The sequence below is a fragment of the Rhincodon typus genome, chromosome 1, assembly GCF_021869965.1.
Source record: "Rhincodon typus isolate 14 chromosome 1, sRhiTyp1.1, whole genome shotgun sequence".
In the NCBI taxonomy this organism is placed as follows: Eukaryota; Metazoa; Chordata; class Chondrichthyes; order Orectolobiformes; family Rhincodontidae; genus Rhincodon; species Rhincodon typus.
The window spans coordinates 70083958-70096974 of NC_063332.1; the positions used below are offsets into that span (position 1 = coordinate 70083958).

At 39.6% G+C, this 13017-nt stretch overlaps 1 protein-coding gene across 5 annotated transcripts in view; it reads left to right on the forward strand.

The window, feature by feature from the left end:
• The window catches only part of LOC109937195 (microtubule-associated tumor suppressor 1 homolog), a 165500-nt gene that overhangs the window by 56110 nt on the left and 96373 nt on the right, over positions 1-13017 (forward strand). The gene's annotated exons all lie outside the window — the stretch shown is intronic.

A 13017-nucleotide genomic window follows, 5' to 3' on the forward strand; every position in this document is an offset into this window, starting at 1 on the left:
CTCCCCGTCTCTCCCCGTCTCTCCCCGTCTCTCCCCGTCTCTCCCCGCCCACCCTAAAGGATCTGTCTATCTCAGCCTTGAATATATTTCATGATACAGCCCCTGCAGTAGGGAATTCTACAGACCGAGTACCTGGGTGGGGGTGATGAAGTAGAATTGGGTGACATTATGCTCTCCGGTCCTTGGTTCCCCTTGTGGGAATCTAGGACTGAGCTCTGTGTCTATGCTTTCAAGCCCTTTTTTAAGAATGTAATGTTTTACAAGGTTGCCTCTCATTCTGTACTTGAGTACCAATCCCTCTATTCCTGGGATCAGCCACATGAACTTAGTCCCAGCTGCCTCCAGTGTCAGTATGTTTTCCTTTCAATAAGGGTACCAAAACTGTCAGTATTTTAGCTGTGATCTGAGAAGTGCCTTGTATAGTTTTTAGCAATATCTCCCTATTTTTATACTCCGTTTCCTTAGAAACAAAGACCAACATTAAATTTGCCTAATAGCTGCTGAACTTTGAATTAAACAGGCTTAAACTTGAACCATAGCTTAATTCGTGGAACACAAGTGCAACTCGTGACTACACTATCAATTTTGTCAAAAGCAGTTCCACTTCTAGAAGCAGGCTTAGATAATAAATCAGGCATTGCATTGCCATTTTGCCAAAGCCGTAGTATCCTGAAAGAAGGAAGAAATGCAGTGTTTGAAAGGCATGATCAAATGGTTTTCAAAATATTGCATCTGAATGCTCAAGATACCAAGCTTTCACAATAAAATCAACAGTGGTTAATTTTTTGTCTCCCAACATGGGTCAGCATTTACTTGTATCTTGTTGCACTTGGCAAGACGTTGGAGAGCTAATGCCTGCTGGTAGGGAGGGCTACAGGATTTTGACTAAGTGAAAGAAGACTGCTATGTATTTCCAAGTCAGGGTGGTCTGTGGCATTGGGTTTATTTTGCAAATGGTGGTGTTTGCATGTATCTGCTACATTTCTCCATCTAGATGTAGCATTTATGGGACTGAAAGGTGCTAAGGAGCTTTTAGTGGATTTCCGCAGTCTATCTCGATGCCACTGAGTGTCAGTGATGGAGTGAATGCTTGTGATGTTGTTAATATGCAGGCTGCTTTGTCCTTGATGGTGTGAAGCATTTTGTGGTGTTGGACCTGTACCTATCCAAGCTTAGATGTCTGATTCCAACAGAAGTATATCCAGAACTACTTTCCTGCAAAGATCTTAGGACTAACAATAGGACAAAATTTCCAAATGTTGTCTTAGGTTTTTTGTTCATGGGATGTGGGCATGCCTGCATTTATTGTCCATTTTTAAAGTTTTTTTTTCCAGAAGGAAGAGTCACTCACACTAACTGTATCTCACATTGCATTTAGGCTACACCAGGCAAGGTTGGCAGATTTCTCGCCCTAAAGGATATAGGCTTTTTTTATAAAAAAAAAAAAAAAAAATTGGTGTCACTAATCAACAATAGTGAAGTGGTCACCATTACACTTGCTTTCTTGTTTCCGATTTCATTATCTGCCATTTTGAGGTTCAGACCCATGGTCCCAGAATATAGTCTTGAGGTTCTGGATTGAAACTCCAGCAACATTACCACTACCACTAGGAACGTAAAATAGTGAATGGTTAATCAATAAATCTTGGCCTTATCATTAATATATTGCAGTTAATATTTAAAACTAATGAGAAAAATGAGTGGCTTTTTCAAAAGCCACGAATGTTTAAGAATATTACAATAAAATACACTACAATTGCTGTAGCTTTACCCATTGCTCTTTTTTCATCTTTGAGTATAATGTAAATTTGAGTTGAAATATACCTTCCTATTTGATGAACCTGTGTTCACATGTAAATGGTTTAGGTGATTAGCTGGACATGTTCCAACTCCACCAAATAGGTGATAACCATTTGCTGGATCATGGTCAAGATCCTGCTTTGAAAAATCAGCCAACTTGCCTAGTTCAAATTTTAAATCAAGCTTAGCAGTTAACTATTCAGCACTAATGGTATAGTCTCCATAGTAATTCGTCTAGCAATCAGTGCAATTGCCAGCCAATTGGCACTCTTCTCTCCGGCAATATGGACATTTGGTTATCCCATATCGACATTCTTGCCAAATGTCTTCAAGCACAAGACAAAGCTTTGTGGAAACAGTGTTTTGTGTGGTTTTTTTTTTTGTTTTGTTTTTGTTTTTTGAGCAGCTTTTTGGAATCTTGGATTTGTGAATTGACAGACCCCATCTTCTGTGTTTGGTTGGTAGTTTGAAAATTGGCTGCTATTGGTCCAAAGCTTGTACTTGAACAATTTGTCTACCAATTTTATTAATGCAAATATTTTATGTGAAAGGCACATTGACTTTTTAAAGCAACCATTGTTAATCTTAATGTAAGTGCTGTTTTTTAATTCAAAAATGTAAGCTGTTTTCAAACTAGCTTAATGTCATGTGCAAAGATGTCTAATTTTGTATCTGGCAGCATAGCCATTGCATTGTTGACTTTGGCGAGTCTGCTTTTGCTTGAATGTTTAAAATGACATGTTAAAAGCAGACTTAGAGCAACAATATACTATGTGGAAGTATCATTGTACTCGAATACCATAGCTTGGTATGAAACTATAGGACAGTTGATGTAAAAGATTCAATGATGTGCTATTATTAATGGCCAAGGTGACTTGTAAAATTTTACCAAACAGTTCACACACAACACTTAAAACTAATACTTTTGAAGGCTCATATGTTGTGCACATGAAATTTATGGATTATGTGCTGTCTATAGTTGCCACCTCCACTCAAATGTGGTCTCCAACCTGGAAATCATTGACTTGGGTGCCTATTTCACTGTTCTCTATGAATCTCTTTATGATGGAATGTTGCTAAAAGTGGGGATGAGCAATTTAAGGGGGTTGACTGGAAATAGTGATTTTCTTTTTGAGAAGAATTGAAGAAGCACTTCGTTTTAATGATCTTGTGTAGAAGTGCTTGTCATAAGTTCATGTTCAAATCATTTGAATATTAAACCTATTGACTTTTCCATGAAATCTTCAGAATATCATGATTACTGTTAAGATTGCACACATGTTTACCATATCCTTAGTGGTAGAATTTTGGGAGCTGAGTCCACTCTCTACTAATGCATTGGTCTGGATATTATGATGGTGAAGCAATTTGTGCATATAAATTTCAATCAAATTGAACAGCATCTGGTGTCTACATGGTAAGTACAATGTAGGTATTAGAAGCTGCTGTTGGAGAAGCATTGCTAGACTAGTACCATATTGTGTCCAGTTGTCGACTAGCTGACTGATAGACATGGATGAGATCTAAACGTTGTGTGCTGAACAACTGTTTTAGCACTGGAGTTGCCTTAACAAATGTGATATCCTGTTCATTTGTTGGGGTAGAGTATGTGTGTGGACTGAGAATCAATGTGGCACTTGGTGATTTTTGAGAGAACTTTGACCTTTTCACGGGTTATTTTAGGGTTGGTAAACATGTGAATAGGATTTGCCATTTAGCCCCTCAAGCCAGTCCTGCCATTCAACACCATGGCCAATCCACTCTGGGCCACAGAGTTACAGCTTCTTGATAGTCGTCAATTCCACGATACTTAGATTTTCAATGGAGTGAGTCGGTAATTACATGGCTGTTGCAGTATAATGCGGTGAAATGAGATTATCCACTCGGGTAACAATGAAACCAAGCCAAGTATCTGATTATATAGATTTGAACAGGGGAGATGCAATGACAACTGGGTGTCCTTTGTACACCAGTCACCAATAGTAAGCAGGTGGAGCAAACAGTGAAGAAGGGATAGGTATGTACTCCTTCATTGAGGGGATTTGAGTACAGGAGCAGAGATGTCTTGGTGCACTTGTACAAGGTATTGGTGAGATCACACCTGCAGTATTGAGCAGTTTTGGCTTGGCCGAGAAAGGATGCCCTGACAATGGAGGGAATGCAACAAAGATTTACCAGACTGATTCCTGGGATGGCAGGACTGTATGAAAAGGGATAGTAGGAACTGCAGATGCTGGAGAATCAGAGATAACAAGATGTAGAGCTGGATGAATGCAGCAGGCTGAGCAGGAAAGCTGATGTTTCAGGCCTAGACCCTTCTTCAGAAAAGAATAGTGAACACTTGGATGATCAGTCCTGACCGTATTGAATGGTGGAGGAGACTCAAAGGGCTCCTTCCATATTGTGTCTACAGCTGCAAAAACACTGGAATAGAAAATTCTAGACACTAATTACTCTTCATGAAGTAACTCCTTCACATCTCCGTTTTAAATGAGTAACTTTATGCCATGGTTTTGAGATTCCTCAAATAGCAGAAACATCATTTCAACCTCTACCCTGTCAGATACCCTCAATTTCTAACATTCAATAAGATTACTTCTCATGCCTGTAAATGGCAATAGATAAAAGACTAATCTGCCAAACCATTTGAAGTCAAACACTTAATCCAAGGAATCAGCCACATGAATCTCTTGAACTACCTGTGACAATCCATCCCCCACTAAATATAGGGATGAAAACTCTACAAGAGTCCGGCTGTGGTTTCATCAGTAGTCATTTAGCATTTAAAAAAAAAACAAAAAAAACTGCCTTATTTGTAAACTCCAACCCCATTTCAGTGAAGGCTAATTCTGTTTACTCTCTTTAATTACTTAGATCTGTGTGCCAACTTGTTTTGTGCACAAGAAACTCCCTGCAGTGTTTTGTTGCAGTCTTTCTCAATTTAGAGTGTCTACCCTGGGTTTTTTTTTCCTACAGAGACCTCTCTCATTCCTACATGGAACACCCAGTTGGTTTTACGCCCACTCACTCACTCACCATATCTATCACATTGCAGATTCCTGTGTCCTCATGACAATATGCCCTCACACTCTGCTTTTTTTGTATGAAGCAAATTTGTGTCTGTTCCACTCTACTCCCTCTTCCAAGTTGATAAAATACAGTAAATAATTGGGGCCCTAAGATTGATCTTTGTGGCACTCAACCAGTTACCTCGTTCCAATCTGAATAAGACTGTAATCCTGACTCTTCTGTGTATTAACCAACCCTTAATCCATGCTAATACATGATCTACAGTATGAACTCCTATACTGTGCAATACCTTTTATGTGACACCTAATAGAATATCTTCTGGAAATCCAAATAGACTGTATCTACCGGTTCCCCTTAATCAAATCTGTTCTGGGACTATGGCAACTTGACTTTGCTCACAGGTCAGTTAGTTCAGTGTTTGGATGGCTGGTTTTTGAAGCAGAGTGACGCCAATAGTGGGCTTAATTCTCCTATCAGCTGAGACTGCTACACCGGTCCCCTTGCCTGCGACAAATTAACCCTCCGGTAAGCCACCACTAGTCATTGTGCTAATGAAAGCAGCCCTGTGGTCCTCTAGGACTATTGTGACTTGATATTCACACAGTTAGGTATTAACTGTGATTCATTGCTAAAGGTGGTAATGTGTGCCTTTTTTAAAATCAAAATACTGTGGATGCTGACAATCTGAGTGCAAACCATAAATCTGCTGAAACACTTGATCGTCTCTGTGACATGAAACATGCCAAGCTGACCATGTTCTGATGGTCATTGATCTGAAATATTAAAACTCTACTTTACTTTATTAATTCCTAATTCAAAAATGTCTTCATTGCCTGTGTTATGGACCTGACCAAACCACCCCTGCCCTCCACCCCCAAAATACACTAAGATAGTCTTAATCTAACTTTTTCTCATTTTAAAGATAAGTGTAAGACATTGTGTTCTGGCTGCAATTCGCTTCGTCAGACTACCAGGTTTGAAATAAATTTATTTTAATTATGGTGTATGAATGCAGACAAAATAAAACTTTAAAAAATTGGCTTAACTATAACTATCAATGCTTCACAAACAATATATTAACTAATTAACTGTTCCAATATAGTAACATCTCATAAATAGTTGGCAAAGGCAAATTCAGCAAAATATTGTCTCGTGCAATTTCAGCAGTGGGAAGAGAATCCCAGCTTTTAGCTGTAACAGAGGAATAAGAGCTTCCGCATCCAGCTTTAAGAACCCAATAACTGCTACTGAAGGCTAAAAATCCTGGTTTTGTGGGAACTTGACCCCACCCGTTCAAGCTGCTTCTACTTGAACATTTTTTGAAAAAAAAAACCCCAAGGCCCCTCAAGCTGTTTACTTTACTTTATTGGCTTTGGAACAGATGGCTTAACACCTCTGTCTCAGCCTTTCTCCATCCCCTGGATTCTGATCTTAGAACTGGATCTCAAGCTTTTGACCATCATGCAATAATTGTTACTATGTCATGTCCTCCAGTTCTTGCAATGTGTCCATTTTGGTTGGTACACTGATTACAGGGCAACAGTTCACTCCCCTTCCACTCATGTTTCACTTGTTTCTTAGTTCTTTACTCCTGGTTAGGTTACATCGCTTTAGTTTTCCATTTCTTCTATGGTGCTTAAAGCACACTTAAGTCGGAATCCGAAGAGACTGTTCACACCATCTAAATAATTCCAGTGCTGTACAGAGCAACTCCATATAAATTCCCAGATCTGTCACGGTTTGCTTGTTCCTGTTCCATTCAGTTTTTTGAAGTTGATCATCTCTGTATCCAACACTCTAACAGTACACTGTAGGTCATGGCACTTGCTAACATTTTTTTAAAAAACTGTACGTCCACACATCTCTCTCCTAAAATCTCTCTTGCCGACTTCTTATACAATCAACTAATGGGAATGCAGTTTTCTTAGCCACAAGAATATTCTTGTTCGTGGCTTCTGAATTGTGTTTGACCATCTTCAAATCATGGAGACCAAACCCAGCTTCTCTCCTAACATTGTAAGTAAATTCCTGCCTCTGGAGCCTTCTATTGCAAGTCTCCTCTGCATACTCTAGAGAACTTGATGTAGTACTCTAGTTCTTGCTGTTGTGCTCAACACCTCTGCTTGAATGCCAAGGTGCCACCTACTGTACCAACCAGTCTCCATGACTTGGCATGTCCAAATAGACTGTAGCAGTTCATGAAAGTAGCTCAGTCACCACTGTTTCAAATGCAACTAGGAATGAGCAACCAGTGCTGGTCCAGCTAGCAATGTCCCAGTGTCATTTGTGAATTTAAAAAAAAATACATGTGAATCTTGATGTCCCTCTAAGAACTGTACCATTAACTTTATATTGCATGTACTGATCCGTTTTGACAATGCTTGTCTTCACTTTGCTGTATCAAATTACATTTACCATTTACCTGCCTACATTTGTTCACATAAGTTGGCATCGTCTCTACTGTCTGCACCTCCAATCATCAACAATGGAAACTTGAATTCAGTATCCAAACAACAATGTATAAATGTGATTTGGTTTTTGTCTTTAAGCCAAATTTGTTCAAGCTGTCACTGACCCTTCTATTGCAAGAACTTCCCTTTTGGATATATCAAATTTCTTTTTGTCTAGCTGTTAAGCTTGACAATTAGTCTAGCATTGACCCCTGCTTTAGTTAAAACACTTCTGGACCATACTAGATACAGTACCTCACTGAACCCCAGTTCTGTTGAGGTGCAACCTCTCTTCTGAATAGTTGCCTCCTATCCTAGAAATGTTCCCAAAGCTCCTTCTCCTTCCTTCACCATCCTTCTGAGATTCCCATGTTCCTAGTAGTACTTTGGTAGTGTGTAGCAGGGAGTAATTGAGAGTATCTGTGGAATTAGACACTTCATAGGTTCCTTCCTATTCCTCCAATTTGACCATTGCTGGTCCTGACAGGCACTCCAGCTTCTGGCTCATTTGCTCCCTCTGCAGAATATTCTGCACTCCTGTTCTCCTTTCATCTGGCACAAAGAGGTATCACACTGTCAAACTTGTTTCTTGCAGAAATATTATCTGATATTCTGCAGTTGCATTCACTGAACCCTAATTAACATCTGCCATGATTTCACTGAAATGTTGGAGCCTGCACCAAATAGAAGTAGCCCCTTCCCAGCACTTGGTGTAGGCTCCAACATTTCAGTGAGATCATGGCAGATGTTAAGACTTGAGAACACTATCCTGTATTCTTGTTCTATTGCTTGATGTGTTATAGTAGGTAGAAATCCACTGATATGTCTGAAACACTTGCAGCTATCTGGACCTATGAATTCCAAAGATTACCAATCGATTCAAGAAATTCTTCATCCCAGTCCTAAATGACCTACCTCTTTCTTCTGAGATTATCCACTAATTGTGTGTCCCCAGCTGGGAAAAATATCAGTGTGTCCAGCCAGTTGAGACCTCTGACAATTTTTAAATGTCAGAATTAGATCACCCATCTTCTCAAACTCTGGGCACTATAGGCCTGGCCCATTTACTACTTTAGCAGTCCCTTCAATCCAGTAGTTCCTCTGGTGTACTTTTTTTTTTTTTTCTATCCTTAACACTCTCTACCTGGTTGAATAATTATCATTCACATTTTTCCTCCCTGTGCTGTGATCACAGCTGCCCCTTTTGTAATTCAAATCCTGAGCTCAACCTTCAGCTGGAAGCACTTGCTGCACTCCAAGTCCCATGAAGGGTCAGAATTTCCCAAAAGTGTGCTCAAACAACAAATCTCAGCTGTCCATCCGTGGTCAAAACCTGACTTTGGATGTTGCTTACCCTGGCAACACAACTGCAGAGAACAGTTTCTTTGCTGAACTGTATATCCCTTAATGCTGCCATATTTCTTTCCACTTCTCCATTTTCATCTGACTCCTTTCTTGTACCATGGTGCAGCAGAAAACATGCCCATCTATTCTGAAAATGGACGCTTGTGCTGACAGGAACATAAGGACTTGCAGCTGCTCCTGAGTTCTCGTCTTTTTAACTTTTTCCCTAAAACTATCCCACTGTAACCCAAGAGGTTTGAAATGCCCAGATAACTTTCCCGCCTCCTAAGTTCACTGCAATGTTTTCATTTAAGATTCCCAATCAGTACTCTGGGATGAAGTTGGAAACACTTTCAGCAGATTTTCTATCAGAGAAGTCTTTGATTGGGAGGCTGTTCAGTCCATTATGTATGCACTGGCTCTTCAAATGAGCATCAGTAATTATTGCCCATAACTTTTTTTTTTACCCATAGCCCTGCACACCTTGTATCCAAATCACTCAATGCCCTCTTAAATGCTTCAATTGAACGTGCCTCCACCATACCTCCTAAGCAGCACATTCCATGCCCTAACTACTTGGAGAAAATTTTTTTTTCTCATCCCTTTTTTCTGAAATTCAATTTGCTTCACTTCAAATCTCTGCTGTCCTGTTCTTCCTCTGATAGGGAGAAGCTGACCTTCTCCAAAAAGAATGTCAAGCCTGTTCGTGATTTTGAAACCTGCTGTCACATCTCGTGTCAGCCTTTCTCAGCCCCCAACTACTTGGATCTATTTTCATAGCTCACTCATCCCTAGAACCATCCTTCTAAATTGTTTCTGCATTCTCCAATGCAATTGCATCCTTTCTATAATGTCACAATTGTGATGCTCAAGCTGAGGTTCAACAAGTGTCTTGTACAAGACACATCACCACCTTGCTCTTGTACCATATGCCCCAACTTCATGAAGCTCAGTTATACTGTCTGCTTTAATTACACCACCTGTCCTGCCACTTTCCATATCTGTGCACATTACCATCCATGTTCCTCTGCTCCTGCACCCTTTCTTAGAATTGTTCCATCTCTTGTTCCAGAAATTTTGTTTTTCTTGAATAACTCAGCAGGTCTGGCAGCATCTTCAAAACCCTTTCACTGAAGAAGGATCACTGGAGCTGAAATGTTGATGCTACTCTTCTCTCCACAGATGCTACCAGACCTGCTGAGTTGCTTCTGATTTGCGGTATCTACAGTTCTTCCGGCCCTTTTTGTGGTGTTTTTCAACATTTTTCCTACCAGAGTGCAGCACCTTGCACTTTTCTTTGATCCTCATCTGCCATCTATCTGCCCACTCCCCTGACCACCTAGAGTCCCATGCTGTTGTCTTCTGTTTACAATTCTTCCAAGTTTTATACTGTCTGATTTAACTTTAAAATTGTCCTCTGCCCATGTCAACCTAGCTCATCTGAGGGAAAGCAAGGGTCCTAATACATACCCCTGGGGAGCTCTAATTCAGACCTTCGTCCAGCCTGAAAAATTTGATTGACTATTACTGTTTCTTATTCCACAGCCATTTTGTATCCACATTACTATTGACTCTTTAGTCCATGATCAATAACTAACTTCACCAGTCTGTCACTAACAAATGCCTTCTGAAATTCTTACACCACATCAACTGCGTTGCTGTCATCAACATTTTCCTTTAAAACAAAAAAACCTCCAAGTCACTTAAATACAATTTCCCTCTCAGAAATCTATGGCGACTCTTGGTAATCAACCCACCTTTTCCATTTGGCTAGTAATTCTATCCTGAAAAGTTTTTGTAGAAGCTTCCCCATCACTAGAAGTTAAGCTCTGTAGTCTAATTGTTGGGCTTATCTTTACCACCTTTCTCGAACAACGCTTGCAACTTTAGTTTTCTCAACTTATGACATACCGCCTGTGTTTTATTTACTGAAATTGCTTGTAAGTTTAATTAAATTTAAGTTAATCAAAGATTTACTTGAATTCATAGGCAGGTTAATTAGATGTTGACTTGTAAATTACCTGTCTTGCCCTCTGTGCTGTGTAATTGGATTTTTCTCATTTATCCTTGGCTTTTTCCTTTTTTGAGTTCTAAATCATTGTTTATGAACGAGATAGAGTTCTTGATGTTCAGGTGATTGGAAAGAAAGCAGATTAGTCAGCTCTGTGCTTTGAAATTTTCACAGGCCATCTTTTATTTTAATTTTCCCCCTTTTAGCATCAGCTGCAGTCTAGTTGCCCTCTTGTTTTCACTCCTTGCTTTGTGTTTGTATTCTTAATCAACCATCTGCTATTCTACCCACTTCCATGCCTTCAACTCCAGTTGTAATTTGTGAACTGCTTCCTCAAATTCCACTGTCGTCTTGGTATATGTTCAAATGTGACCATTTTAATTCTATAATCTTAGATTGAAAGTAATAGGTAGACCCTAATTAGGATGAGCAATTCTCATAAAATGAGATGTGCTTGGACTTTGGAACTGGTGTGGGTTGTGGTGTCTGAAAATGGGGGTGGGACAGGTGGATGAGTGGTGAGTCCATAATTGCAGGGTGTGTTTAAAAGTAAACACAGCTGCATCTTGAGTCACAACATTGTAGTCTTTCTGGTTGATGCAGTCGCAGACCCGCTCGATACATGCAAATTCATCCCCAGGATGAGTCTTGCCTAAGTCCTTCTATTTAGGACAAAACGTATGCTCATCTCGGGTGTCTTTTTTTTTAAAGCAATCGAGTTGAGATGGTTTCTTTCCTTAAAACAAAAAGGACAGTGGGTTATTCTGACTTCCTCAAGCCCATTCAAACCATAGGAAAACTTCTTAGATTTTTAATCTAGATTGGTCAGCCAGGTTCTCTTTCTCCACCCCAAAGCTTACCACCTTCTTCCTGGATACCTAATTATCTGCTCACTACTTTCGACAACCTGTTCTGTTATTTGTGTGGAAATCAATTAAGGTAAATACAAAGAAGAATACTTAAGACACTGGAGAACTTCCAGAAGATAATCAAACTGGAAGTACTGAACAGGTTGAAACATCTGTGGACAACAGTCAACTTTGAGGTTGTTGACCTTTCATAAAATGTGACTAATTGAGTTTTCCTGTCTTATTCTTTTTGCATAATAGATCACACAATGATCTGCTGTCTATTGGCATCTCCAGTGTTCATTATCCTCCAGTGTGGAGTTGGAGGAACACAACTGGTCAGGCAGCATCAGAGTAACAGGAAAGTCTACCTTTCGAGTCGGGACCCTTTATCAGTCCTGTTCCTCTTCCTGATCTGTGTTCCTGCAGCTCCTTACTGTATTGACTTTGACTTCAAAAATCTGCAGTTCTTGCTATCTCCCAGTGTTCATTGTGAGTTGTCAAGATTTGGTGTTTTTCAGATCTTTGCACTCTGAAAACTGGTATTAATTACAGGTTTCTGAACAGTTTTTCTTGTTTTGGACTTTGTGGTGTCAATAAGATCTTTATATTTAGGATATCAGTTGGTTTGGAGATGGGGTGTTTTTCACCCTTGTGTAAAAGTGGATGAAGCTTAAGTTCATAACACTTGCATTGGTTTTGCATCTGGCTGTAATTGACTTTGACTTTGCACTGCTCTTCAAACTGCCCTACTGACTGTCATGGGCAGTTCCCTCTTGAAGCCAAAAGCAAGTAACTGACATCGGGTGGTTACTGTGCAGACACTGAGGATGAAAATTTTCTCTCCAACTATTTTTATTCTGTGGCTAGTCTATGTCCATCAAGTGTATATGGCACAGAATAGAAGTGCCTGGAAGAGGACGTAGTCAAATCTTCTATCCTTGTCACAATGCTGAGTGTGAATTTTGTGTAAGAGTTCCAAGAAACTATTGTAGAAATGAAGATTGTGGAAAAGGCACAAACTGCTTGAGATTAGCAAAGTTTTTTTTGGTCCCAACTGCAAATCAATTCTTTGACTCACTCTTTAGTGTTTTAATCTCCTCTTGTTCCCTCCCAAAGTACTCACTGCACCATGGGCAAATTTTGGAACTTAGGAAGGGATAATGCTTATCCATAATGTGGAGCACTCTTGTCCTTGTTGGCCCACTGCTGACAAAATTTGCAATTAACCTGTGCATGCTCTAGCTTTGTCTAGACTTCTAAAGACTTTATTGAAGGTGCCCACTTTTTCTCTGCAGCTCGGAGGGGAGATGTAAAAACAATTGTGTTGTCTACAACAATGCTTAATGTGTCAACATGTATTTTCTGTAATAATCAGCAATTGAGTGCAGTTAGCACAAGACTAGTGTGAAGTATTTAACTAAACACAAAAATACGTTGACACATTAATGGTTTATGTGATGATTAAATAGATGGTTAATGACAAGTTTTGACTTTGGAACTAACGGCTTTTCTTTAAGTATAAGGAAGTTTG